This window comes from Rhea pennata, unplaced genomic scaffold, assembly GCF_028389875.1.
Source record: "Rhea pennata isolate bPtePen1 unplaced genomic scaffold, bPtePen1.pri scaffold_45, whole genome shotgun sequence".
Taxonomy (NCBI): domain Eukaryota; kingdom Metazoa; phylum Chordata; class Aves; order Rheiformes; family Rheidae; genus Rhea; species Rhea pennata.
In genome coordinates this window covers 1,270,616-1,297,499 of record NW_026907684.1, presented here as the reverse complement: position 1 = coordinate 1,297,499, position 26,884 = coordinate 1,270,616, and the positions used below count along the sequence as shown (strand labels likewise).

Sequence of the window (26,884 nt, the reverse complement as noted above, 5' to 3'; positions counted from 1 at the left end):
GCGTGGCCAGCGCAGCCGCCCTGCTGCGGGGCAGAGGTCGAGGAAGAGAGCGACCATTGGCTGCGGTGCCGCTCTCTGATTGGTGCTCTCCCTGGGGAGGCGGGGCTGGCAGGCTTCCCGCTCGCGGGAGGTGGGGGCAGCGCGCGGGGCTGCTCCGGCCGCGGCGGGATGGTGCTGCGGGGCGGCGCGGAGCCGGGCGGCGGCGGCGGCAGCGGCGGCGGCTGGGGGGGGCAGTGAGCACTGGGGCCAGGCGGCAGCGGGAGGTGTGTGTGTGGGGGGGGTTGGGTCGCGGCGGGACTGGGCGGCGGCTGGCGGCGCGGCGTCCTGCAGGGACGATGGCTCCTCGCTGTCCTCCCTCAAGCGCCTGGAGCGCTCACAGCGCACGGAGCGGCTGGACACACTGTTCGGCTTCGAGCGGCCCACGGAGCCTGGCGAGCGCACGGGCTGGCTCATCAACATGCACCCAGTAGGACTGGGCCGGGGGGGGGATGTCACCGGCGGGGGGTGTCACCCACAGGCACCCGGTAGGACTAGGGGGGACAATGATGGGGGGGGTCACCGACATGCACCTTGTAGGACGGGGGGCGAATGTCACCGACGAGAGGGGGAGGTGTCACCGACAGGCACCCAGTAGGACCTGGGTGTGAGGGGAGGTGTCACCAATAGACACCCAGTAGGACTGGGGCAGGGGAGGTGTCACCGACAGGCACCCAGTAGGACTGGGGTGGGAGGGGGCAGGGGGGGTCGTGTGTCGTAACAGGCCATGTGCATGTGCAGACGGAGGTGCTGGGCGAGGACCGGCGGCTGGTGAGCGCTGTGGACTACTTCATCCCGGAGGATGGGACCTGCTTCGAGGTGCATCCCGTTCCTCCAGCGCAGCGCTGGTGCCCGGGCTGGGTGTCCTGCCTGCCCCCACCGGTTTGGCTGTTCTGGGCCCCAGGCATCACCCACAAGGCAGCAGCGCTGTCTGCCCTACGCTGGGTCCACCTGGGACCCTTGGGGGCCAATGTGGGTGCTGCAGAGATGCAGGGATGTGTGTGTGGCGCACAAATGCCAGCAACGCGCAGCAAGGGCAGCGCGGTGCCCGTTGCTTCCGTTGGGAACCGTTGGGTTGGTTTCTCTCCTTGGCTGCGGGGTCGCGCAATGTTCACCGGTTTTGATTTCTCCTGGGTGGCCCTGCCCTATAAGCCGTATTTCTACATCGCTACCCAGAAGGCGAGCATGGACTTGGAAGCTGTGCACTGGCAAGTGGGGTCTTGAGTAAACTAGTGGCCGAGGTCCCAGAGACAAGGGCAGGTTTGACTTGAAGGGTCCCCCAGTCAGCTGAGAGGCCTTGTGACCGACCATCTTCTTGGGTTGGTAGGAGAAAAATACAGCTCCAGTGCTCCTGTTGGTGGTTTTGTCAGAGCTGTTAGAGAAGACCTGAGATGGGAAGCAGCTGTATCAGTTTGGTGGCTCCACTAAGGTTTCTTAGAGGGAGGTTGGTTTGTTATGTGATGAATTATCCCTTCAAGGAGCTGTCATATTTTTCCTGTTCTTTTTTTGTCCTAAAATTGATCTCTGGAGCCTATTTCACTTCTTCTAAGCCCAAACAGGGGTAAATTTCCCCTCTCATCTCGTCTTGATCCTGCTCGTGCTGCAAAACTGGGTTTGTTCTGACTGTGCTGTGAACTGACAATCAAAGACAGCCCCAGTGTGAAGGAACAGATTTCCAGACGGCCAGGATTTCAGGACAGCCTCGTGTCCTCCCCTCACAATTGAGGACACTAGTGCCAGAACCTCTTGTGAGCTTGTCTTCTCCTCTGGAGAAGTGTCTGGCTTTGTTGCTCATTCTCCAGTTTCTTTGCAGGGCTGTGAACGAGAAGTGTCATCCTTCCTCTCCAGGAAGTTTCAAGGGAACATTTCAAAGCTGGAAACTGTCCCCAAAGAAGATTTGGATCTGGTCAGTATTCCTCTGCCTGCTGTACTATTGAATAACCCTAATCTTTCTTTGTTTGTTTGTTTCTTTCTTTCGAGCTCAAGTGGAGTAGAAAGGGGCTAAGCAGTAAAGGGAAGCAGTATGCTTACCTTTAATCTTCAAGCACTGTTTGCATGGCATGTCATGAATAGGCTAATTATTGCTTATTGATAGTAATTACTTCTTATAATAATAGTAAATAAAATATATGTTCTGCTCCAGCACATAGTCTTTTTCACAGGATGCTCAAGAAACTTCCTGAGCTAGAAATGGTTGGAGATTAAGAGTGTTGTGGCAGAGGGGGATACTATACATTTACTCTTTCTTGGGTGTGTACTGGTGATTGCGCTTGGAAACAGACAACAAGACAAGATGGCCCTTGGTGTGAACTGGCATAGCTCACATGTTCTTCACTGTCTTACGTGCTTGCTAGCATCTCTTCTCACTCCTAGTCTTTCCATCCAATTACTACCTCTTCTTTGGCCAGTTCTTCCACGTGTGCCAGTATAATTTGCATTTCCAATGCTTTCTTACTGTTAGCAGCCTTCCCCTTTCCCTCATTACTCTTTTCCACCCTTAGCTGGCACTGTCTTGTTGCTTTGTAGCCAAATCACTTGGTGGGTCTTAAGCAGAACTACATTAAGTTATCCTTCCACGTGGTGGATGACTTGGTGAAGGTGCGGAAAGAGATCTCTCCTGCTGTGAGGAAAAACAGAGAGCGAGACCAGGCGAGCGATGTCTATACGTCTATGCTGTCAAGGAAAGAGGTCTCCTTAGGATGGTTGGCCCATGGGCTTATTAGGATTCCCCTAGTCACACAGACTAAAAAGTACAAATGAGAATTCCAATCTTCTCTTTGGTTTCCTACACCTGATGTCTGATTTCAGTTGAACCATTTCAAAGGCAGAGGAATCTAGTGAAGTGAGCACTTCCTGCCCAACTGAGAGGTGTACATTATTTGTCCCAGGTGATTCCTGGGGTGCCCAACTATTCTTAAACTCGTTGTTATGCTTTATAAATCCAATGCCATAAGAAACCTCTCTTATAAAGGCATAGAGGTAATAAGTGTTTTTCGCCTGCGCAATGTTTCCTCACGTGCTGTCAATCCTGATGACTCTCTTTCTCGAAGGGGGTTGTTGCATTAAAGAGAAGCTTTTGTTATTCCGTTCTCTCCTGTTAATGAATTTTGCTGTTTGGTTATCAGTGGGTACCACTGTTGCTACCTTGTCTCCTACAGTCAAGCCCGCTGGGTCTGAGATGTGCATAAACCTACTTACGTAAATTAGTTGTTAATCTGATGAGAACTGCTCGTTAAATCATACTCTAAAGCTGATTTGAGTTTAATGTATTTGGTCATACTCAGGATCCGGTTGTTCTCGCCTTTGACATTGAAACTACCAAACTCCCTTTGAAGTTTCCTGATGCAGAGGCAGACCGGATCATGATGATCTCCTACGTGGTTGATGGGCAGGTAATGGAACAACAGTTATTTTCTTCATGCTTTGGAGCAAAATGCTAGACAGCAAACGAGCATGTCACCTTTGGCGGTCTGGTCCCTGGCTTGCTTTGTTGCTAGTTGCTTGGTCTATATGTAATGGCTGTGGAAATAAAATTGAAGTCTAGTCTGAATGATGCATAAGGATTTCCTCGTTTTGTATGTTGGAGAACCCAGCTAAGGCTACTGGTGCCCCTTTGAGGGGCAGTAGTAATTTGGAGAGTATAGTCCTTAAGTTGTCTCCCTTTTGGCATCCTTAGTTGATTGTAAGCAATTGTTCAGAAGGTGACCTCCAAAGAGTCGTTCCCACTTGACAAAAGCTCTACCTATCAAGCTGTGCAAGGATTATCGCATCGATGGAAGACTATTTCATCCTTTAGGCAGTGTGTTCTGGTTGTTCAGGAACCTGTCCCTGGTGTAGCAGGGATCTAAGTCCTCAGTAACTCTTCCTTTGTCAACTCTCTAGGGCTATCTGATCACAAACAAGGAGATTGTCTGTGAGGATATTGAGGACTTTGAATTTACTCCGAAGCCGGAGTATGAGGGTCCATCCTGTGTCTAATGAACCAGATGAGGTAAGTAGGTTCTACTTGGGAAATCAGGCTGCTTTTTATCTGCCTTGGTCTCTTGTAGGCCAAAGAGAGCTTATCACCCAATAGAGTGTATCTTTGGGGAGCACAGCGGACAGTCACGGTGCTGGTGATGCTTTCATTTCATGGTGTGATGATGAGGCAGATCGGGTTCTAGCTAGGTCAAGAGCAGAGGGGAAGGACTGCATCAATTGTATTATATCCAGTGCCTGCCTGCAGGAGGTGAATTTGCTGAGTGTTTGTGTTTGTGGGGGAGATGTTTTTTGTTTTGGGGTTTTTTTTTTTTTAATCCTCTGTTGCATACTAGGCTCATTTAATGCAGAGGTGGTTTGAACATGTCCAGGAGACCAAACCTACTATCATTGTCACATACGATGGAGACTTCTTTGACTGGTAAGATCAGGAATGAAAACTAACTTGGTTTCTAAAAGGAAATGTTGCCTAGGCCATGAGGTGAGATTGGGTACCAGCCTGTATGTCCTTTGTCTGGAGGTCACATAGCGGCCATATGCGTTCTTATCTACGCAGACTATCCAGCCAGTTTGGGAACCTGTTTACATCCTGATTATGTGCTCTTTATCTGGAGTGCTGGGCTGAGTCTTGGATTGCCAGCCTGCAGAGGACTGTCGAAGAGGGGGAGGTGGAATTCAGAACTTTTTTTTTTCCTGAGCAGAGCTATGTTTATTGGCTTTGAAATACGAACCTCTATAGAGTCCCATCAATTGGTCCAGGGATTGCTGAGCTACTTCTAGATTGTTGTTGATTTGGCAATGTTTGTACACTGATGACCTCAGTAACTGGAGAACAGGCAAAGTGTCAAAAGAGAACTGCAGAACAATAGGGAGACCAGAGCAGCCAAGCCTTTGGGGAGCGAGGGAAACTCGATCATAATGTTCTGCCTCCTGGTATAGGATGTAAGCAAGCAGCTTCCTTCTTGCAGTAGCTCTGCCCTACAGGGAGTTTTCCCTGTGGCCAGCTCTCACGGGTAAGGTCTGGAGCAAAGGAGAATTCACAAGAAAAATTCCTCATTAAGTAGCTTACAAGAAAGCAATTCTGAAACCCTTGGGGTGGGGATGGGATGGAGGAAAGGGACTGCTTTGTTTCTTCTCTTCTGCATTGTCTCTCTCCTCAGGCCTTTTGTGGAAGCAAGAGCAGCAGCTCATGGAATTAATATGTATCAGGAGATTGGATTTCAGAAGGGCAGCCAGGGAGAGTACAAAGCCCCGCAGTGCATCCACATGGATTGTCTGAGGTACCGAATGCTGCGTCTGTACCGTATAATGCATCTTTATCTGTTAAATTTGTATAAAATGCCTACAGTTGATGTATTTGAATGCTGTCCCTTTTCCATCTCTGTGCACTGCTATCATGAGTTACATCTTACTAGGAAAGGACTAGCACCCCCATCTTTGGTTGTGCTGCTTCTATTCGGAACTCCGTTGTGTGCCATTATGTACAGAAGTTACGTCTTGCCCACACTAGCCTGAACGACTAACTCTGTTTATACAGTCTGCTGGTGGCTGTCATTGGGAGTTTGAGAACTGTCCTGGATAGCAGGTAAAAGGACAGGATAAGACCAAACTGTTGTAGTGGGCACAGGGCCATTTTCTAACCCAACAGCCTGCCTCGCACAGAGAGGAAAAGAAAGGGTGCGTGTGTGTGTGTGTGTGTGTGTGTGTGTGTGTGCAGGAGAGGGCTGTCTGTCTTGGCAGTTGTGACTTGAATGTTTTTTCACATTGGACCAGTGTCCAGACTCTGGAAAACAACTGCCTCTCTTTACAGTCCTGCTGATACCTCCTCCTGTGTTTAAACGTTTATCTTTGAAGTCTCTGAAGTATGAGGGTTGAGAAAAATCTGAGCAATAGAAATGATTTGAATAGCAGAATTTGTACGAGTCAGGATTTAAGAGCATGGGTAGATATGCAGACTGTCTAAAGCTGTGCAGCTTCTTATTCCACTGCACTTGGATGTTCTGCTCTCACCTTTCCCTGTTAGAGTAATGCAGATCTTTTTGTACGTAGCAGCCCTTTCTGAAGTGCAGGGCTGTCTCTTCGTCGACTGGCATTTTCATTATTCTGTCTAGGTGGGTGAAGAGAGAGAGTTACCTGCCAGTGGGAAGTTACAACCTGAAAGCAGCAGCGAAAGCAAAACTGGGTTATGATGCAGTGGAGCTGGACCCTGAAGAGATGTGCCGGACAGCTACAGAGGAGCCTCAGGTATTCCCACCCGGTGCTGTATCTCTGGGCATCTGCAGTATTAGTGAACCTTTGAGTTAGAGCTTTGTGAAATCCTTTAAGTTAATGCAGTGTCTTTGAGAAGTTGTCAGTGTATCTTGCTGAATTTCAGAGACCTGAAAGCTTAGGGAAGAATAGAATTTCCTTGATGTGTTTCTGGCATTGGCGTTGCACTGTATATTTGTGTTATTTACACTTCTGCAAAACGGTAGTACTCGGGGCATTGCAACGGAGCAGTACTTTGCTAGTGTCCAGGAGACACCTTAATGAGGTTTCTGCCAAAGCCCTGCCGATCTCTGTAGGCCAAGAGTGGCCTCCTGACCACTCCGGAGTGGCATCTGTGCGGATATGTGGCAGTGAGCTCATCTTCCCCATTTCTGCTAATTCGGAGCTGGCTTATGTAATTCGGGTTAAAGCAGAATGTCGTCTTAAGCCGACTGATAACTCTTTACATGCTGGGATGTTTGTATGCAGAAATATACCTTTTGCATCTTCCTGCTGATTTCAACCTTTCCTTGTTTCCCGTTGTACGTGTTAACTGCTGTATTAAATGTGACTGGGATTGATTTGTCTTTCTCCTCAACAGACTCTGGCCACCTGTTCGGTGTCTGATGCAGTTGCTACCTATTACATGTATATGAAGTATGTGCACCCTTTCATTTTCGCGTTGTGCACCATCCTTCCCATGGAGCCTGATGAGGTGAGTGCATGCCTGAAACAATTTCTTTTCTGGGCAGAGAGCTGCATGCTTCACGCAACAGTGACACATTGGCAATAGAACTAATTTCTACAGTTTGGATAGTTTTTCCCAAGGAAAGGAGGGAAAGTAGTCTCCAAATGCGCTTCCTTTCTGCAGTACAGCAGTCATAGCTGTTTTTCCATAGACCAGTTATGGGTAGCCTAAGTGAAGGAGTTGGTTTTGTTTCCTTACTGTGCTCCTTCTTGCCTTGGGCTTCAATACTGCCTGAATAAACACATCATGTTGGGCACCAAATCAGACATTTAAGTTCAATGATGGGGTGGTAAGGCCAGCCTAATTCCAGCAGCACCCTTTACAGCGCTTCTTTCTAAGTCCAGTTTTTGATGTCTGTCTTTTACAGGTGTTAAGAAAAGGTTCTGGGACACTGTGTGAGGCATTGCTGATGGTTCAGGCCTGTCACGCCAACATCATCTTCCGCAACAAGCAGGAGCAGGAGTTCAGCAAACTTACAGATGATGGCCACGTGCTGGACTCGGAGACGTATGTAGGAGGCCAGGTGGAAGCTCTGGAACCTGGGGTTTTTCGCAGTGACATCCCTTGCCGCTTTAAAAAGGTAAGGACACAATCAAGGTGTTGTGACAGAGGCTTTAAAATGGTAATGCAATGATGCTCTTTCTCTTCTTTCTGGAGAACATGGCAGTAGGGAATAACCCTCCAACTGGAATTACCATCCTCTGTTCTTTTGGGGGATACCCAATAGCAATGCCTGTTATAAAACTGATACCTAATTTATGGCTTGAGTGTATGAACCTGCTTAGAGTTTAGGTGGGAAGGGTTGGAGAAGTTGCTCTTCATGACCTCAGACTGGCTTTTGGGTAAAGACAGTGTTACAGCAAAGAGAGTGGTTCATTGCTTTTGTGTGGGTTTGTTTACTTTGTTTATTGGTTGGTTGAGGGGTTTTTTTTGGTTTTGTGGTTGTTGGCAGAGATGACTCTGTTTTTGTCTCATCAGGATTATATCTTTGTCCTTCTCCCACTCAAGCCAAGCTTCTTTTGGCCTCTTTTACCTGTTTCTGGTTGGTGCTACTGTCTAGATTGTAAGTTTTAGAGGCAACTTCCATCTTTGCTCTGTGATACACCACACCTCAGTGCTGCTTATTTTAGTGGCCTTAATCTCGTGAATGATCTTAAGGGAACGTGCACTGTGAATTTAGAAGGACCTTAAATCTAAATCCTTGGCCCCTTAGAGCCTTAGATGTGTGAGCAGCTGACTGCTAGGTCAGCCCCATAAGTGTTGCACTCTGGAACATGCATGCAATCTTCTCTTCTTGTTAGCTGCCCTATATAGCCTCCTTTGCAGGAGAACTCCAAGGGCCAGGGAGCAGCCACCATCTCTTCTCTGCTTTGTGTTTTGCCTTAGTGCGAGTGGTGTAGACTTTTGTGAGTTGTAGGGTTCTTAGCAGAAAGCCACCGTCCTTCAGTTCTAGAGAGCTCTCAAGTTGGCTGTGGAGGTCAGGCCAGCTAATTGGCCAACATTATCTGCCTGCTCACATCGGAGCTGATCAGTGAACGAAGGGGCATTTCAAGATGCCATTCAGCTGACCTGTTTCAGCCATCTGCCCTTCAGATGAGATGAATTGCTCTCTACCCATACTGAGACATGCTCTGCTAAGTAGTGAGCCTGTTTTCAAAGATCGCCGAAGCTACGCTGGAGCATGGATAATCTTGCAGAAGCTGTCACCCCCTGCCCCCCTTCCCTGGGCAGTGTGCGAGGATGGGTGTCAGGGCTAGAAGAGGTCTCGGTATCATTCCTGTTTCCTTGCAGAATCTTTCTGCCTTTAACTTCCTGGTGCAGCATGTGGAGAAGACGCTCCGGCATGCTGTCGAAGAGGAAGAAGGTTTGCCGTTGGATCAAGTCACCAACTTCCAGGAGGTCTGTTGTCCTGCCTCAGCCTGCAGGGCCAGAGGCATGACTGGGCTTTCCAAGGAGAGCAGAACTGTGAGGGTGGAGTTGCAGCACATTTCTTTAGGCAAGCCTGGGTCCTGTGCACACATATTGGTGTTGTATAACAACTTTCTTCAGCTTTGAGTTCTGCCCCATGTCCATCTGTGCCTTATTTCCCATATTAATAAAGAACTGGCATAGGCTGGAGGCAAGGCTGATTTTTCTCATCCTGAATATGTCTGGTGAGACACCACATGTTAAAGATGCCTGTTTAGACTCATTTTATACTCCATGGAGAGAGACAGGAGAAACTTATCTGTAGACATTTGCAGTGTAGATGAAACCTACCTTGGAGGTCCAAAAGAAAACCTTAAAGATTGGTAGCTAAAGAAGACTCGCCGCTGCCACTCTTCTTAATCCTGTTCCTTTAGTTCTTCATACTCTTCCTGTGTTCCCCAGAATCAGTGGCAGGTGTCTCTGTGCATGTCGGAAGTAAAGGATCAAATATAGTGCGTATGTGACTGCATCATTAATTCCTTCTTGTTTGAATTTTACTTTTTTACATCTCCCCGCAGGCTTGTGATGAAATCAAAGTCAAGCTGAATTCCTTGAAGGATGTTCCTAACGGAATTGAATGCCCCCTTGTCTACCATTTAGATGTAGGGGCCATGTACCCCAACATCATTCTGACCAACAGGTTGCAGGTGGGTAACCTCAGTCCAGTCAGGAAGATGTTTTCTGTTTTGTCTTGCAGATGGTCTAGGAGGTCCCTCCGATTTGATCCCCTTAGCGGCAAACAATAAACTTCCTGCCCTGGACAGGGGGATAAAATAAGGCTCGGTTTGAAATCCAGTCAGGCTGTTACAGTTGTCAGGTGTGCAGAGCCGAAAGGTCTGTCCAAGGTAGAGCAATAGCTTTAGCTGGCTTCTTCCAAAGAATAGTCATTGTTTTTTCTGTAACTTGTGTTCTAAAAAGCTTCTAGAAAGGAGAACTTACTGAACATCACCTCTGTGATGTTCACATTTGTGTTCTTCTAGTACCCAACATCGATTCCTTCTGGCATATGTCACTGGAGACAGTTCTGTTTTCTCTAACATGGGTGTGTCTGACCTGTGTCCAGCCCTCAGCAATGGTGGATGAGGCCACATGTGCTGCCTGTGACTTCAACAAGCCAGGTGCTAATCGTCAGCGCCGGATGACTTGGCAGTGGAGAGAATTCAGTAAGTGTAATTCTGCTGTCTGCTTTGTCAAGTTCCCTGTTGCATTGCAGCATGGATAGAGCTTGCAGCGTGAGCTGAAGACACAGAGACCGCTTCCTGTTCCTCCCCTGGAAAGCTCCTAGTTGCTGTTCCTTTGCAGTGCCTGCAAGCCGCAGCGAGTATCACCGCATCCAGCAACGACTGGAACCTGAGAAGTTTCCTGCTCTGTATCCAGATGGAGCACCCTGGGCGTTCCATGAGCTTTCCCGTGAAGAGCAGGCCAAGTATGAGAAGAAGCAACTGGCAGGTGAAAATAAATGGCATTATCTGGAGCAGGTTTTTGGTGCCTAGACTACAAACACATCATTAATTACTTGTCTCTCAGGTCTGGGGCTACTTAGTTCTTGCTGGCTCAGACTGAATTTGATCTCGGTTTCATGCTGCAACAGTTTTCCCCTAGGATCCCAACCAATTCCTGTACGTTTTTTGAGGAGGAGGCAAGTGCTGTTTTTTGTCTCAGTGTTTCTCTTTTCTCACTGAGAGTCATGTATTTGAGCTGAGACATATGAAAGGTGATATTTTGTTTGGGGTTTTTTGTGTTGTTCTTTAATGAGCACTCATTAAGCATGTCAGTGAAACACATGTGTCGATATCCTTTCACTTTTTGCTCCTAAAGTGGTACTACTCAGCAGAAGCATCTAGGTAGTGGGGGCTCTGAGCAGAGCCTGAATTTGTGGATGAGCCCTCATGGGCAATTTATTTCCCACACACACCTCTGCATCTCTATAGAGAGGTGCTGTTTCTCCCCATATTAGTATCTTCCTCCCCTTGCCTTTGTAGCAGGTCTGCTTCCTTGCTTTCCTAGGTATGATGTTTATTTGCATTGATGGAATTTTTCTCAGACTGGTGCCTTGAAAGCTTCAGATCTGCGGATCTGTGTGGTTTGCCCGATGCCGTTGTGTTCATCCTTCCCATCCATAGTGGGGCACTGATCTCTGAGAAAGCTTTCTCTGTTTATTCCCTTTACTAGATTATTGCCGCAAGGCTTATGAGCAGATCCACGTCACCAAGGTGGAGGAGCGTGTCACCACCATCTGCCAGCGAGAGAACTCTTTCTATGTAGACACTGTACGAGCTTTCAGAGACCGTCGCTGTGAGTTCAAGGGGCAGCATGAGGTGCTGGGCTTGAATTTCTGTTTTATTTGTGCTGCCAAAGCTAGAAGGTCCTCACCTCTCACTGAAAACTTGAACCCTAAAGGATCATTTTGCTCAATCTGTATGGTCAGTAAGAAATATTAGCTTTCCTGACAGCTCTGGTGCAAGTGCAGGTTTTTCCCCTGCTGAATCCTAAACAGCTGCTGCCACAGTGGTTCCTAGCTCTCTGATGCAATCACTTTCAGTGCTAGGAAAGAAAACAGCTTGGTTTTTCTTGGCTTTTACTGGATCTAGAAAATCCTCAGATCAACTATTTTGTGATCTGGTTTGTGTTCACTGTAGGGTACTCTTCAAACAGAAGGATGAGACAAGCAGAGAAACAATTGATCTTAGGCTAAGAAGTGATTGATTCTAGGAGAAAGAAGCAGCATGTTCTAGTTCTCAAATGTTTGGAGTCTTGTGGCAGAGGGAGGAGCCTGAAATGTAGTTGCTAATATGTTGAAAGAAATGACAAGACGCTGGGACTCTGTCTCTGGAAGAGTTTAATAAAGAGCCATTTGCTTTGCAGTTATTGCTAGTTCTGTCGTGAATCACGGAGGTGTCTGGGAGGCCTTTTCTGCTGAAATGGTTCTGCTGTTAGTCTCGATCTAATCTCTTGCTGCAAGCATTTAGTTCTTGCCAGCACAATACGTGGTGTGACAGAATTGATGTAGGATGGCAGTTCTGCTGGGATTAGGTAATTCTAACTATGGGTGTGAGTTACAGTTGATGCTGCAAGACTCTTCCATAATATAGCATAATGCCTGTGCCCAACGCTTCCCCCTCAAATGCAAAAGAAAGAGCAGAAAGAAAGAGGAACTATCTTAATAACTGATATTGTTCTAGGATCACAGTGTCATATTAGGATTGAGGTGGGGGGAATATCTGGCTGTTGGTACTGCCTGTAGTGGAATGTAGGGTTGTCCTGACTCTGCCTCATGCCATCAGGTGTGGAAGAAAAAGCTGTCTGCGGCTGTGGAGACAGGCGATGCCTCTGAAGTGAAGCACTGCAAGAATATGGAAATCCTCTATGACTCCCTGCAGCTGGCACACAAGTGTGTCCTCAATTCTTTCTATGGCTATGTCATGCGTAAAGGGTGAGTCTCACCTGTGGTCATTGCTGGAGTCCTCCAGCAAGGAGCATTGTAAACCAGAGCTGTTCTAGTGAGGCTCTCACTTTCTTAACCTGCTTCCGAAGCATAAGGGGGATGATAGGTGATCCCTGTAACACTTTTTTTTGTTCCTATTAATGACTTCTTATTTATTAGTCCCCTTAGCAGGGACTTTTGCTAAACAAGGCCCTGTAGCATTGACGATGAATGGCAGGGTTTGTCTATAGGTGATTCTTCAGGTTGTGTGAAGTATCACAGGGAAGGAAAAGGAAAATGATCTCCTGAGGGCTGCTGTGATTGTCTTTTTTGCCCTAAGACTTTATTTTCTGTACGACCTGATGCGCTTCCCCGCAGCTGTACTTAAGAGGTAGCACTGCAGCCTTTTGACTGTCCCTCCTCCATTCACAGAGCTTGCTGGTACTCCATGGAAATGGCTGGGATTGTGTGCTTCACTGGAGCAAATATGATCACACAGGCTAGGGAGCTGATTGAGCAGATTGGGTGAGTATGTGCTGAGCTGAGGAAGAAAGGTTCTCCTGTATGTAGTGTGAGCAGATGGGTAAGGGCAGAATTTGACTGGCAGAGAAAAGGAGCAGTGGGATAGATGTGGGATTAATCAGTGGAAGCTCTGGTGTTCTGGAGATTCAGGTTTCTGACATTGCCATGGCTTATTAATGCAACTGGTGTTGTATGACTAGGACTTCCTTTGCAGAAAGGACACTGCCTCTGCCTGACTTGTGGACAGAGAACAGTTCTTTGGCATATTTTCCAATCTCTTCCTGATGGTGACTTTTTTTTCTTCCGTTCTTAGGAGACCTCTAGAACTGGATAGAGATGGGATTTGGTGCGTCCTTCCCAACAGCTTCCCGGAAAACTTTGTCATCGAGTCAACCAATGCAAAGAAGCCGAAGGTGACAATCTGCTACCCAGGTGCCATGCTGAACATCCCCGTGAAGGTGAGTCTGGCATCTGTACCAGCCAGCTGTACAGTCTGGTAAAAACAGTGAAAGGGAAGAAAATGTTTTAGCCTTCTGTAGGCCTGCAAGCCAATCAGGCAGTTCTTGTGAAGGGAGTAGCTCTACTGGCAGTGGAGTATGCATCTTTGTTCTCAGAGTTGGCTTCAGCCCAGAGGACAGCCTGTCTTTTGTCTCTGGTCCCCTGTGTAATGAGCAGGACGTTGGGGCTGACAGCTTTGCTTGCTACACAGCTACTCTCTGCCCTGCACAGCCCATAGTTCAAACTGGCGTTTGAGTGGAAGGAGAGACTCTGATATAGCAGAGAGGGTATAGTGTAAGAGACCAGCGTTGGTGTCTGCTTCTGTACATAGACTGCCAGAAGCAGTAGGAGTCAAGACAACAAGGTCCCATGCTCTGCTTGCTCAGATATTTATGGCTATGAGCCAAAAGAAGTGACTTCAGAGTCTCCTGCACTTTTCTTCAGGTCTCATGTTTGAGTCCTACCTGCTAAATTGTTCTGTAGGTTTCCAAGGAGTTGCTTGGTCACAAGGAATCAGGATACTTTATTCTCTGCTAAGATAGGGTAAGTTATGCTCCCTCAGGGGAGCAGGGATTGATCCTTCCCATCATCGGGAAGGAACAAAGGCCATCAGTGATCCCTTCAGACAGGATGATGTATCTGGGGGCTATCTGCTCGTATAATCAGCCGAGCTGTTGAGTGAGGCTATTCTGTTGGGGCTGTGCCGGCAGGAAGGCTTCACAAATGATGAGTACCAGGAGCTGGCGGACCCAGCCTCTCTCACCTATGTCACATGCTCAGAGAACAGCATCTTCTTTGAAGTGGATGGGCCCTACTTGGCCATGATCCTCTCAGCGTCCAAGGAGGAGGGCAAGAAGCTGAAGAAAAGGTAAGAGTTCAAAGCTTGAAAAATCACCACTTCCCAAGGGAAGGGATTGACGGTCCTTTTCCTTGACTACATTTGAGGCGTGTTAGTCCTTGCCCCATGTTGCCAGTCCTCTGGAGCTGGCAGCATGTTTGGTTTGCTTGTTGCTGCGTACCACCGAGATCATGCTGTCTTTAAACGGCAAGTTCCCTGCATGAGATCAGTCTTTGAATCCAGCTATGCCCTGGCCTTAATTGACACATCTGACAGTAAGTTTCTGAAGATAACAGTGAAGCAGCACTTCTCAAACTTTCTGATTAGTCATGGTCTCCCTGTTTGGTTCTGAGATGCGCAGGCAAACTTTGATTTTTCTTTCTATCTTTTCTCTTTAAATTCACTAATCTCTGTCTGTCCCTCTCTCAAGTTTACAGACCTCTAGTAATACTTTTCCCAGAGGTTTCCACTTTAATCCCCATCTAGGGGAAGGAGTGGATCTTGCCAGTGCCATCATGGTATAGAAAAGCAATTGCACTTGACTTCACTGACTTTCTCATGCAGCCTGCTTAAATACGAGCACGAGCAATCACGAGAGGACTGCCCACAGACCTGGGTCTGGGTTCAGAAAATACTGTCACTGTCCTCCAGCACTCTCTGTTCGTACAAGACTATGTTTGTTTCTGCTTGAATGTCTCTGTTGGATGAACTCCAGCATCCACTGTGAGTGCCTTTGCATGCCAAGGGAGTCTGTCGCAGAAGTCAAGAGGATGTCAAGCACTGAATGAACTCTGCTCATAGGAGTCTTATCTCAGGGGCCCTTGATTTTTTCCTGTGATTCTTGGGATGTCAGCAAGTGCACTTATTTCTTGCTCACTCTCCAAGTGGAAAGAGCAGTAGTGTGGAGCTGGCTGGCAGGTACCGCTGCCAGCTGAGGAAGAAAAGACTGCCTGGAGGAGGGGTGACAAAGCAATGTACGCTTGAGTCTCACCTCTGTTCCACTGAAGCTTCCTGTGATGGTTGTATTGAGCCATACAAATAATTGGCAGGTATGTGAAATCCAAGAAACACGACAGAAAAAAAGAGGGCAGTGTGTTGTCATAGTTGTTTCGATAGCGATGTCCAGTTTCCTCTGAGTCCATTTTGCCAGCGTCCCCTCCTGTTTTCCAAACAAAGCTTGATTCTCCTGTATAAGGCTTTTCCTAGTATTTCACTCCACTTCTCTGCTCCTCTCACCCTGACTCTCACTTCTTGCCCTTTATTTGTGTGCATTTAAGAACATTTTGCCAGTTAGAATTGGCAAGTTGGGGACAGAGGCTGATGTGCTTTTGCAGCTGGAGGTGAAGTAGTTCATGATGTTATTGTCTCTAGCTGTGTAAATATGCCTAGATCATGGTAGTACAGAGCCCCACAGCTTGGATTAATTTACCTGGTGGCTGCCTGGTTTGGCAATACTAGAAGTACTTTGGCAGGAGGGTAGTAAGCAGCATCCTGGGAGATGTGTTCCTTGGCACAGAGCTTGTGCAAAACCTGGTCTATATCCTAGGTATGCAGTCTTCAGTGAAGATGGATCGTTGGCTGAACTGAAAGGGTTTGAGGTGAAGCGATGGGGAGAGCTGCAGCTGGTGAAGATATTCCAGTCTTCTGTATTTGAGGCCTTTCTGAAAGGCACCACACTGGAGGAGGTCTCTGCCTCTGTAGCCAAGGTGGCTGATTACTGGTTGGATGTACTGTAGAGCAAGGTGAGTGTAGGGTTTGCAGGATATGCATCCGCTGCATGTTTGTCTTGCCAGGTTGGGGCCAGAGAAGGTCAAAGCTACCCTAACACTGTAGGGAGGATGGACTTTGTCGAGAATGGTTGGTCCGTTGTGCCTCTGATGGCTGTTTGTATGTAATTTCTGCCTCTTTGATTCTCTAGGGCTGCTCTTTAGGGTCTTTTAGCACCAGACCTGTTGTTACAGCACTTTTGTCAGCTGTTACCGCTTAATTGTGGGTAAGCGTTGTCCTCCAGTCACCTCTTTCACAGAGGTAGCGTGGTGGCCCTCTTGCACCAAGGACTTTCTCTAGAGCCACTCACTGAGACAGAGGATGGCAGAACCATTTGCCTGCAGAATCTTTTCTGAGGAGGCCAGAAGAGATTAGCTTTAAAATAACCAGCAAGAGCAGAGACAATGCCAGAAAACAGAGCCTCAAACCGGGGAGCAGGAGAGATGAAAAGCCGGAGCGACTGCTCTGCTTGGGAGTTTATTGGGAGCACTTCCCCTTTGTATTTTGCATCTGGCACTACAGAGCTGGGCCCACTAAGAGTTTGCCGTACAACATCATTTCAAAGTATTGCATTCACAGCAGGAGTTTTGATGCAGACCTCATGTCCGTGATCTCTATGTTCCATAGGTCGTGTTGGCAACTGGAGCAGAGATTGCTCACAAACTCCTCATAAAGACAGCCATATCAATCGGTTTAAATGTTCCATGTATATAATAGCAATGAGGTTTGATCATTAGGTTCCTGATAGTGTTTTCTTTTCCTTGTTCCTTTTTTCAGGCTGCCAACATGCCTGATTGAGAGCTGTTTGAGCTGATCTCAGAGAACTGTTCCATGTCTCACAAGCTAGAAGACTCCGGGGAGTGTACAGACAAAAGAAAATGAATGAGCTCTTCACTTCTAAAGACAAGAGACAGGTAATAAGAGTGAGAGAAAGGAGCTGGCTGTGCTGATGGGCCTCTCTTGCTGATACTGTGTCCTCAGCACCCAAAACTTCCTGCTGTCGTTTCTCTCAGGTCCTTGCTAACCAGCACCAGGGGGGAACACCGAGCTCCCAGATTGGAGACGTAGAGGATTTGGGGGCTGCTAAGCCCCTTCAGCCGTTGGTTCCAGTTGCAAATAAACGGAAGCGGGTCTGTACGGCAGAGGAAAGCCAGCAGATGTTCCAGTATCTGGAACTGTCGCAGTCCTGGCGAGAGATCCTGGACCCACCTGCTGCCATGGGCACTACTAAGGTAAGTGAAGTAGACTGGGCAGGAGGAATCCAGGAAACATCCTAGGAGTATGATCATCTGCCTAGCTAGCTAGGGAACAGGGCGTAGCAAGCTGTATGTTTATTGAAACCCTCTGCGCTTCTATGACTGAAAACTACAAAGGGAAGTGTTACCGGGAGAGTCCCACTAGCAGAGAAAGTCATGCCAATGGCAACTTCACAGCTATGCCAGTAACATGATCAGGATCTGAAGGTGGAAGGGCTTGGCTTTATGGTGCTTGATCCTCATGTGTAGGAGATGCATGCTAATTTCTGTGGTTCCTGTTCATGTACTCTCTCTCTGATTAGGAAGAACAACTGGTCTGGCTGTGCTACCACAAGAAGAAATGGGAGCTGCAGGCTCGGCAGCACCAGGAGCATCGGAAGAAGCAGCGCCTGGAGGATGGTGGAGTGATGACAGGCAGAGGCATAATCCGTGATACCCTCTCCAAAGGACTGAGCAGCTACGTGTACAGGACGGCACGCGGCATCCTGGACTTGCCCTGGCAGATTGTGCAGATACCAGGCAGCAAGGCAGGCCCACTCTTAACCCCTCACAGAGGCCTGTTCAGTGCCCTGTGCCTCATGTTTGCAATACCTGTAGTCAAACCTTGAACTTCAGGGACAGCTAACCTCAATCCTACTTTAGTTTTACCTCCTTGAAGGTCATGTGGGACTGCATAGCCTCAGGCTCAGAGAAGCTTTGTAAGGAAATGAGGTCCTCAAATGATCGTGCTTGATTGCAAATCTGGGACTTCTATGTAGACCCTGTGTGGGGCAAGCTCAGCTGAGGAGCTGGGCAAGTGTGCCTTGAATCCTAGATTTAGTCAATGCGAGCATGAAGAAGTTGATGGTACAATCCAAGCATTTTCTTAATTTCTTGTTATGCTTGGTTGCCTCTGCTATCTGAGACCCAGCCTCTTGTTGTGACACTTCTCATCTTCCAGAAAAGTCTTGTTTGGTTTAAGGTCACATGCAGCCTTTGACTCTGTGTGTAACCATGAGCTGGAGATGGGACACCTAATGCAGCATGTCCAAAAGCTTTGGCTAAAGTCAGACAATGGCATGAATTTGTTAGCTAATGCTAGCCCAAAGCTAAGAGATGTGTTTGAGCCTTTACCAGGTGTCCTCTTCCCTTCAGAAGCACAATGCAACGTGCTGCCTGCAGATCAGTCAGAGCTGTCTTCATTCATGCTCTGATGTTTCCTCTGGCAGAACAATTTTTTTCACTGTACCTGTAGGACAATAGCAGGACGTGGAGATGCCAGAGCTGAGAGCAATGAATCTTTGGGTCCACTGCTGTCTTTGTGGTCACCAGTTGCTCCTTATTTGGAGAACAAAGTCAGAGGTAGTAGAGCCTTTGAAGATTCCAGAAGTGCTCCATGGCGTGTATGTAAGAGCTAAGAATGGGTTGCATCTCTCCAGCAAAGCTAACTTAAATCACCCTGTCCTGCAGAGTGCTGAGAGCAGCCAGGCAGGCTTGTTGAGGCTGTGGGCAGTGATCGGAAGCGACCTGCACTGTATCAGACTGAGCATCCCAAGAGTGTTCTATGTCAATCAGCGCGTTGCAAAACCAGAGGAGGGAGCTGTCTACAGGAAGGTGGGGGTCATGTTTTTGACCCTGCTGCTTCTACAAGGGAAAACAGCTGGTTGAATTCATGTAAGTTGCTCCAGCCACTGCGGGCAGATACTACGGGCAGTTTGCCTCACAAGACCTCCCTGTCCAGCCCTGCTAATGCACCTTAATGCAGTCCCTTTTGCCTGCTGCTAATCTCAGCCTGACCAGAAAGCAGGTTGACAGTTACTGCAATGTGGACAAAGCATAAATCCCGCTAACTGTCTTAGGAATGACCAGCACCGGCAGCTAGATTGCTTCCTGAGTCAGCATGTTTCTGGAAACATAAGGCTGGCTCAAACTACAACTCCTTGCTGCCCTTTAAGATTCCCCTGTTGTTGGGAGGAGCACGGCCTGAAGCAAGGTGCCCTGCTGAGTGTGTCTGTTTTCCTGGCAGGTGAACTGGATCTTGCCCCGCTCAAAATTGGTTTACAATCTCTATGACTACTCAGTCCCTGAAGACATGTACCAAGAGCACATCAATGAAATCAATGCAGACCTGTCTGCTCCAGACGCTGAGGGAGTGTATGAGACTCAGGTAACCCTTCCAGGTGCTCGTTTTCCTTCCTCATCCTTTAAGGAGTGCTGAGTGGTAGCTGACTGGTCTGTGTACCAATGGCACAGGTAGAGGCATGGGAGCTCAAAATGAAACAAGTTAGTAAGACGCTAAAACGAAAGACCCTCTCGAGTAGCTTTCTCAGAAATGTGCCCAGTTTTATATGAGCAAAGATACTTGTTTGGTTTCCAACCCCTTAGGGGAAAGAGGTTTAGATTTATTTGAAATTAGGAGACTCTGGGAAAAGATGGCACTTGAATGGGAAGAGTGAGTTTCCTCTAAACCAAACCAGAACCATCTTGCTAGCAGTTGAACTGCAAAGGTATGGGAGTTCTTTCGAGTAAAGATGAGGAAAACCCCAGCATGTGGCATGTACATAGGCCAGGGTGCAGTGATAAAACCTCTGTATTCCAGAAAGAAGGATAGGATACCACTTTTTAAAGTTCAGAAAGAGCAAAGAAGAACCTAAACTGTATTCAGTAGTAGACATACGAAAGCAGTGAGACCAAGATTAAATGTACTAGTGCTTCTAATGCTGTAAGTCTGAAATGAAGATGGGCAGCTGGGATGCCTGCTTTTAATGAAGATATTGATTCGTTAAGCAGCTCAAAACTTGGTGGCTTGAGAATTATCTCAGTGTCCCTGTCACTACAGGTGCCGTTACTATTCTGAGCCCTGATCCAGCTGGGTTGCGTGTGCATGGTCAGCAGGCAGCTTGTCAGACACCTCACAGGGCGAGAGGCTGACACTTTTGACACTGAACACCTGGAAATGCGCTCTCTGGCTCAGTTTACTTAGCTGGAGCCAGGTAAGGCACCCTAGGAGAAGGCTTGTCAGTGTACCCAGGACCAAATAGCTTGAAGATACTATTGATGCTGCATGTTTGCTCTGTGTCTCTAGGAAGTATTCGCCACATCTACCTCTACCAGAGCTCCCAGGGCAACAAAGCTCTCTTTGGCCTTTTCATCCCCTCTCAGCACAAAGCTGCAGTGTTTGTGCTGGACACGGTAAGAGTAGGGCTTAAAGGCTTGGGAGGGAACACAAGGGGATCAGGCAGCGGTTTGGAGCTGAGCGGTTTCTTTGCACAGACACAGATGTCTACTGCTGTGCAGCAGGGATTCTCGTATTTTGAAGTGTACCAAGCAGGTCTGTTCCTCAACTGTCACGTGAAGCATTGTGATGTGTAGAGGAAAGAGCTTCCTTGAAATTTGCAGCCTGGAGCCTGTCTCTTTTGAACCCTGTTCCCTCTGATCACGTTTGCATTTGGTACAGGTACGCAGCAACCAGATGCCAAACCTCACCAACATGTACTCATCGGAGCGCAGTGCTGTGCTGGAAAAAGTGGGCGAAGAACTACTGCTTCCAGACAAGCACACCTTTGAAGTGCGTGCTGAGACCGACCTCAAGACAGTCTACAGAGCCATTCAGCGGCTCCTGCAGGGCTGCAAGGTATGAGCTGAGGGCATGAGGAAGGTCCCCACTGAGACCTTGTCAGCGCAGGTACCTGGGAGGAGGAAAACATTGCATGGTAAGCATTGGTCCAGCAGTTCAAACAGCCTCTAAGCGTAGCTCTCTGCACACAGCTAGTGCTCCAAAGTTGAAGGGTAAAAATGGATGTTGCCTGCGGGCTCTGGCTTGCCTGGGGTGAGCTTACATAGCGCAATGCAAGCAGTGAGGCTAGATCATACCCCCAAACCCCAGCTCTCAGTTGTGGAGCTGGTTATTCAGTGGGAGGTGCTTCAAGAGACTCTGAGTACACTGTCTCTACTGTGTGGAGGACCAGGGACCACTACAGGAATGGGGCATGTGAGCACTTATTCACATAGCTGGTTTCCTGCTGAGCAGAGGTGCCGGCTGAAGGGATGTACCAGGGCATGTCCTCTCCTCCTTTGTGTCGGATGAGCGCCAGGGCCCCACACTTCTTGCTGTGCAGTCTAACTGGGACCTGAAACGACTGGCAAGTGGGATTCCCATCATCGAGGAGTTTCCTTTGGTCCCTGTCCGAGTAACAGATGCCGTCAGCTATTCAGTCCTGGACTGGCAGCGCTGTGCAGCCTGCCGCGTGATCCGCCACTGCCTCAACTTGGACACATGCCTATCCCAGGCTTTTGAGGAGGGCAGGTGCCTGAGGTGACCACATTCCCCTAGAGAGGTTACTTTGTTCGTGCTTGGGTGGGAAAGGGAGACTGCGGGAGCCTGAGGCCAAGATGAGGCCAGATGCTTTCACCTTCTGTGCTTTTGCCCTTGTTGGAACAAGCAAATATGATGCTGGCACAGTTCTTCTGTTGATGTGTATACCCCGATGACTGTACCTCTTTCCTTTCCTCAGATATTACCACATCCCCATTGGGAATCTCCCTGATGACATGTCTACCTTTTGTTTCTGACCTGTTTTTCTCCCGCCACCTCCGTCGCCACAACCATTTGCTGTGGCTCTCACCCACGGCCCGCCCAGAGCTGGGGGGTAAAGAGGCTGATGATAACCATTTAGTTATGGAGTTTGACAAGAGAGCCTCAGTGGAGATAAGCAACCCTGGCTGCTACTCCACAGGTAGGATAGCACTGAGTGGGAGCCGAGCTAAGTGCTCTTCCATGAGCTCAGGAGAAGGATGGCTGCAGTGGCAGAAGAGTATCTGAGCAGTTCTGCAGTTTCTGACAGCTTCAGAAGTTGAGCAATGATGATCTGGACAGGATATATGCAATTGGCATCTCCTGGGGATAGAAGGTCCTGTATGCAATAGAAGAAAATGCATGTAGGCATTTAAATACAGATTATTTCCTAGTTTGTGGCCTCTCATAGCAGCATTCAGAAGATCACTTCTGGTGGTCGCTAGGATGAATCTTTCTGTGATGCAAAACAAGCTGACTGATAGTTCTTCTGAGCACCTCTGCTGCAGTTTCCAGAAAAAGCTGGTGGCCCCTGGAGCGGAAGTAGATCCAAGTTTTGTTGGAAGGTGCTATGCTGTTTAGCTGTGCAGTGAATGGGGCCATCCATACATAGCATCACAGCCAGAGAGGGGAGAGGTCTGGCCATGTGCCAAAAGTGTCCTTTAAAGCCTGTAATACAAGGTGTGTGGCAGTCTGGAGAGCAGCACAGTTTCCCATGCTGCTGCAGTACCATATAGGCTTTCACCATTTCTTGATATGAATATCTTGATGTTGCACTCGGTAGATGCAGCAAGACCTGTAAAGAGCTCTTACAACTTGTGGAAAGTCCTGGCAAGTCCCCCTCATACCTGGAGAGGGGATTGTGTCCTTGCAGGTTCTCTGCCCTGCTTGCCCGGTTTCAGGTTGTGTTTGTTCACAGTGTGTCTGGAGCCGGATATTCAGAGCTTGGCTGTAAACACAGTGTTAAAGTCCCATCACATCAATGACATGGAAGAAGGTTCCAGCGTGAGTATCAGTTTTGATATGATCCAGCAGGCATCTCTAGAATACTATGATGTGTAGGCTCCTAAGACAGGCATCTTGACACAAGAGGCAGTTGAAGCGTGGGTATGATTCCTCTGCAGCCCTTAGTTCTGCTAATGACTGCTCTGCAGCCTTCTGTACTGAGTCCATTTGCTGAAGCATGGTTGGATGTGAGAAGTGAACTGCTCTCTTGCTAACATCGCCTGCTCCTCATTGTCTCCCATGGAGAAGGTTATTAGCTAGGGAAAATGCCAACATTGTGTGTGACTGCAGTCTCTTGCCTCCAGCATCCACTCAAAGGAGATCTTTCACTCTCTGACTATTTCCTTCTGCCGCTGCTGGGAATTCCTGCTCTGGATGGATCCAGCAAATTACGAAGGTATCAAGGGAAGAGTGCGTTCTAGCGTCCACTCTGGTAAGAGGTGGGAAGTGCTCAGTCCTGCAGAGACAGGGGTGCAGTGGGTTGAGTTGAGCAGGGAGCTATTGGTTTGGATATAGGGAACTGCTACGACATCACCAACCGAAAGCCTGGGCATGGCTTGTGCTCCATTCCAGCAGGACACTAGCAAGAGTCAAGTATTGGATGAGGACAGTGAGGAAGAGGAGGACAAGGAAGAAGAGGAGGAGGATGGAGAAGCAAATGTGGAGGACTTGCTAGAGAATAGTTGGAACATCGTGCAGTTTCTCCGCCAGGCTGCCTCCTGTCAGAACTGCTTCCTCAGGATTGTGTTGGGTGAGTGCAGTCTGCTGCTCGCCTGGTCCTACTTTGAATGTTACCTCTGGTGATTAGAGCTATCCGCACCCTACTGCTGCCCAAGCCATATCCATAGCATTCCCCACAGCTTCTTGAAGCTCTCTGTGCTACTGAGAAGGTTCTGATGTTGATCCAAAGAACCCCTTACAGTCAAAGATTGCACTGTGCTGGATGTGATACAGAAGGAACCACCTCCATGTCTGTAAATATCATTGTTTGGGTGGTTTCAGCGCCAGTGTGAACTCTCTCAGAGAGGGGAAGAAGGTCACTAGTTCCTGATTAGTCATTTGTGCCCCAGGAGAGTCGACAAGCACAGTCGCGCTTGTGCCACTCTCCCATCGTGGACTGCATCTGGAGCTTTTCTTACGTGTCTCTGCAGCCTACATTGTGGCTGTGTACCACAGCATGAAGGAGGAGCGAGGAGCTGCAGCACAATGCCCCTGGGAGCGCTCCCATCAAGAGGAGGGCCACGAGCCAGGTGTCCCAGGAGGCATTGGGAGAGACGGGAGCCATGCCTGGTGAGTACGGTTAGCCACAGTTAGCCATGGGAGAGCTGTGTGCAGCACTGCTGGGCCAGTCCTGCAGCAGGAAGAGAGCTGCCCACCTTGCTGTCCCCATATGCTTCCGTATGGCTCAAGAGCTCTCTCTGCTCCTCCTCTCCAGGCGTGATCACTTTCTCACAGGATTATGTGACCAACGAGCTCACGCAGAGCTTCTTCACCGTCACTCAGAAGATCCAGAAGAAGATGGCTGGTTCCCATAATGCCACTGAGCCCTCAGACATGTTCTCAGTGCTACCTGGCTCCTACTTGCCACTCAACAACCCAGCTCTAGAGTTCATCAAATACGTCTACAAGGTTAGTGGGGTGAGCTATGCTTTCTTCTTTTTTTTTTTTTCTTCTTCTTTTTTTTTTTTAAGAATCTGTTGCAATTCTACAATCAGTTTGTTTTGCCCAGCTAGCACTCGCATCAGAGTGAGTCCCCGTGAGGACCGTCTTCTCTGCTGGTGGCCTTACCTAACACTTTCTCCTGTAGGTGTTGTCCCTGGATGCCAGTATAACTAACCAAGTAAACAAACTGTGCTTGGACCTGCTGCGCCTCATTGAGGTGGGTGAGTTCTCAGAAGAAGCCCAGTTTCGGGACCCTTGCTGCTCCTACATGCTCCCTGAAGTCATCTGCAGGAAGTACAATTTTTGCAGGGACTTGGACCTGTGCAAGGACCCTGCCCTCTCGCAGGTACAGCCTTCCTTTCCCAGGAAATCCCCTTTGCCCTGGCTGCATGCATTAAGTCCCTCTTGGGGACACCAGAGGCCCTAGCATGGTTGTGCTCTTGGCCTGTCATTCACTCACATGTTGTCCATCTTTCTCTCAGTTCTTTTGCTTTGAAGGTCTGCTTGGTTCCATGACAGCGATAAACCTCCCTTCAAGGTTATTTTCTGCTCATCCCCTTTCCTAGCTGCCTGTGACAGTTTGAGGTGTGCTGGTGCTTTGGCTGATGCTTTATCCCCTCCCGAAATTGGTTATGGCTTCCTGGCACTAGGGGCTCTCAGAATGCTCTTGTTAGGCTGCGAGGGCTGAGGCTGCACCATGCTTTCTCTTGGGAAGAGTCACACTTGTGTTCATCTCCCTTCTCTCTGCCCCTCGGATGGGTCAGTGCTGCCCAGTTGGGTATGCTCCAACTGCCAGGCCCAGTATGACTCGGATTCCATTGAAATGGCACTGGTGGAAGCGCTGCAGAAGAAGCTAATGGCTTACCTGCTGCAGGACTTGATGAGTGCTGGGCGGCCGTGCTGCGGGAGCCTGCCCTTGATGTGGCAGGCTGCAGCAGGAGGGCTGAAGCTGCTCTCTGCTCCTTGAAACCAGAGCAGCCCAACCTTACTTCTCTGACTGATGTGATGCAGTGGAGATATGATGAGGAGAGTTTGGCTCGAGCGCTCTCCACTTCTTCTCAGCACATAGCTGCAGCCTTTTGCTGGCTGGCTGAGGCTTGACCCATTGACCTGATGTCAGTGGTGTCTCCCCAGAGAGCCCTGTCAAAGGACTGAGCTGCTCAGCCTTGTCTGCTATCCCAGCTAAAACTCCTTTGCCTCTAGGTGTGCAAGAAGTGTCATGGTGTGAAGGAGACACCTATGCCTGTGTACTGCGGTTGTGCTGGAGATTTTGCCCTCACCATTTCTTCCCAGGTATGTGTGCATCCTGCCACCAGATCCAGCCTCCTGCCAGCAGCTCCTCTGTAATAGCCAGTGAAAAACCCAGTGATAACTTGTGCCTTTCGGTCCATCTGGCACAAGTTCATCTCTCTGTGCTTTCTGGCTGTTTATTCGTTGCTTTGTGCTCAACCCAGGCAGTCCTGCCTGACCAGCTTGCAGAACTTCTCCTGGCCTGGCCTTCTCCCCCCTGTCCCCTCCAGCTTCCATCTTCCCTGGCTCATGCATGAGGTGTGCTGGGCAGCCCTCCCTCACTGGTATCTTCCCCCTCAGATCTTCATGGAGCACATCAACATCTTCCAGAGCATTGCTTGGCACTAGAGCGTGGCCTGTCTGCTGGAAACTATTGAGTGGCTGCTCCGTACAAACCACCAGCTCCAGCAGTGATGTGATAAACTTGTCCTGCTGTCTTTTTTTGTTGCTGTGTCAGCTCTGGGTACTTGCTCTCACCTCTGCTGAAGAGCATTTGTGCTCTGTGATAGATCTCGGAGAAGCCACATATCCATCTTGCACTGTGTGGGGGCGCTAAGCGGTGTTGGGGCAGTCCTGGTCACAGCCTGGTGCTGTGCTGGGGGAATTAAGAAGGTGCCTAGGGCTGGAACTGCTCTCTATGGGGGAAGAGGGACTGCATTTGCCAGAGCCCTGCAGTAGCCCAGTTTGGGATGGGAGTTTGTGCTGTAGGCAGCACCCTGTGTGCATGAATCTCTGTGGTTTTAATGTGGAGTTTTATACAATTAAATGTGTCACAGACAATGCATCTGGTTCTTTGGGTAGAGGAGCACGTGCTATGGCCCACACACAGCAGGGAGCTGTAGGCACCCTGGAAACGAGCATTCTCTGAGCCATGGGCAGGATTCCTAGAGGGAGGAGAAAGCCAGACTCTTCTTGTTGGGCTGGAAGGGGAGCAAGGGAGCTGTCCCACTTGGGTGCTAAAGCTTCAAGTTGACAGCAGTGAGTCATAGGGTGGGGGGGCTGCTCACTGAAATCCCAGCACAGGTGTGATGAAACCCAGGAGGCCAGTGCTTAGCTGAAGCCTGGCCTCCTGGTCCTTTCCATCTACTCCTGC

General features: G+C 48.7%; 1 pseudogene; it reads left to right on the top strand.

Annotated features, from left to right (window-relative positions):
- The first annotated feature begins 328 nt into the window (after positions 1-328).
- LOC134154810 (DNA polymerase epsilon catalytic subunit A-like) lies at positions 329-26,205 on the top strand (annotated as a pseudogene).
- The last annotated feature ends 679 nt before the right edge of the window (positions 26,206-26,884 follow it).